The sequence below is a fragment of the Anopheles darlingi genome, chromosome 2, assembly GCF_943734745.1.
Source record: "Anopheles darlingi chromosome 2, idAnoDarlMG_H_01, whole genome shotgun sequence".
Lineage (NCBI taxonomy): Eukaryota > Metazoa > Arthropoda > Insecta > Diptera > Culicidae > Anopheles > Anopheles darlingi.
The window spans coordinates 13286772-13289271 of record NC_064874.1 but is presented as its reverse complement, the minus strand read 5'-3'; the positions used below and the strand labels follow the sequence as shown (position 1 = coordinate 13289271).

At 40.1% G+C, this 2500-nt stretch overlaps 1 protein-coding gene across 2 annotated transcripts in view; it reads right to left on the bottom strand.

Annotated features, from left to right (window-relative positions):
- Positions 1 to 2500, bottom strand: part of LOC125950873 (nuclear protein localization protein 4 homolog) — a 20297-nt gene that overhangs the window by 15029 nt on the left and 2768 nt on the right. The window lies entirely within an intron of this gene.

Genomic DNA, 2500 nt, shown 5'->3' with positions numbered 1-2500 from the left:
GAACTTAGTAGAGTGTGGTGTCGGAAGGAAACGAAAGGGCCTACCAGAGGGTTTTATGGTACGGTTTTTGAGCGCGAAAGAGATGCTTTTGGGGCTGAGGAGAGCATTACGTTGGGTATGAGGGTAAGTTTTAATACGCAAGTAGAGGGCGAGTGAAATGAATGCTAAAGCAAACTTCGGCTAATTAGACTGTATAGAGAACAATGCGGACGATGCGAATGTCTGTACCGCAAGCAAGCGACAAAGAAAGCCGATAAAAAGCGAAACAATGAGTGAATCAAACCGATAAAATGAAAATGAAATTTAAGACAAAAAACAAAAATCGAAACAAACAAAACGCAAAAACAAACGCGTAACGAAACATGTGTAACAAACCAAAACAGAAAACAAAAACAAAACAAAGCAAAAAGGAACTACAAGCGAACAAACAAGAATGAGGGAAAAATCATGAATCGTAAAGAAAGTACAATGAACTGTGTATTAACTGTTAAATGTTAGTAAAGAAAACAAACAAAAATCTAAAGAAAGCAAACGTATAAAACGTGTCTCTGCTAAGCTATGCGTGTATGATCGTAGTCCAACGGCTGGTAAGTGTAAAATGTAAAAACTGCATTGAATGAACGAGATAGCGATTTGGCTTAACGTGAGAAGATATTGAGTATGCGAAATGAAAATGGAAAACACATAAAAAGTTAGATAAGGGTTGGAGTTTTCGGCACACATTAACTAAGCGAAACGGTATAAAATGGCATAATAGAAAAGCATAACAAAAACAGAGAACAAATCGTATATAGCGATGCAAGAAGATAGAATACATAGCTCCATATAGGAACCGGTATAATTTTGCGGTAAGCTTGGCGACACAGCTCTCCCTCTAGAGAGTGATTAGGTGCGCATATATTAAAAAGAAAATCCATCTCTCATTCGCATATTATTTTGCCTTGGTTCCCGCTACTATCACTGTAAACCAACCGGAACAATTTCATCCGATGTTATACGTTTCCGATGTAATATTATTCGTTCGTTAGTTTGCGAAGCATTTACGAAGTATTGCTTAAATCGAATTAATCACGGATACCCGAGAACTAGTGGAATGTATTATTGTTTTCTAGCATTTTTCGCCAGGCACACACTGAGTGCGGCAAAAAGAAAGGAACGGGGGTTAGGTTGAAATTGTTAACAAGCTTTACTAGAAACTTCTGTTAACAAATCACATTTAATTCCTCTCATAAAGTTAGCGAGGAGAAATTTGTATGACCAGCGAATGAGCACTATTTACAGGACAAGCTCGTAGACACGTAACACAGACTCCCGTTTAGATATAGGAACACTTTGGAACCTGCATAGGAAACGAAACCTGTCGTATGCTCCACCAGCAACCGGACCGATTTGCTGATGGAGAATTTTGAACGTCGAAGAGAAAATGGAATGAGACTGAATGTTTTTGAACGAAACACACGTGCGATTGAAAGGAAAACTAAATAAAAAGTAATATCTAGTTACAGTTTAACAATGCTAAGGGAAGCGAACAGCGCAGAGCAAGGGAAAGGGCTTAATATATAGCGGGAATCCAAAGCGATACAAATTCACTTCCTTATCACACTGATACACACGCACACGACAAGAGGCAATAGCAAAAGACGCTAATAGATCTTATCGAAAGCGAGCCATAACGTTGACAGGTCGGTGCTACACCGTCGCACCGTCTATCTAATGCAAAAACATGAATTAATCCTTCCGAAAAGCACGTGGTACGGGTTAAGATTTTGGGAGAAAGAAAGCAGTCCAACGGAGAGCTTTGTGGCGGTTTAGAGTCGAACAGACGAGACGTAGGATTGGAATAACGTATTTAGGTGTAGCACCTGTGTGGATTTATCTCAATTCCGCTACACACGCTAAGTCCAATGCGAGGCAGCAAAACGTAAGCACAGTACAAAGTCTTTTTTCGCGTAGCGCAAGAATGTAAGGATCGTCACATCAAATGGAAAGGTGAACCCCTATGGTGAGTTTCGTAATAACACATAGGGGAAGAACTTGAAACGGAAACTTAAATACCTGACAAAAGTAGGAACACATAACCACACAGTCCCTCTGTCTCTCCTTAACCCACAACACACATTAAACACACAGAGACACAGAGATACAGAGAGCTGAAGAGGGAAAAGGGAGCAAAGTATCGGTTTTAGTTGAACCCAGTCTCAGTTTTCACCGCGATCACGAATCATGTGTATGTCTCTCGTATCTTAATGGTGTTAGCGAGGAATCGGAAATCGGCAGCAAGTGTGGTGTATCAATATAACGATATAACAATGCAGTTGCAATTTAAACAATAATATACCGGTGTCACTACATTGCATCCGAAAGTATGCTAGCAAAGCACGTTGTCCAGCAGGTCGTAATCCTTCTCAAGCAGCTTAGATCAGTAATGCCACACACATACGGGCGTGAATGTGCAGTTAGGATAGGATATCCTTGAATACTAGATGGACACCAAATGTAT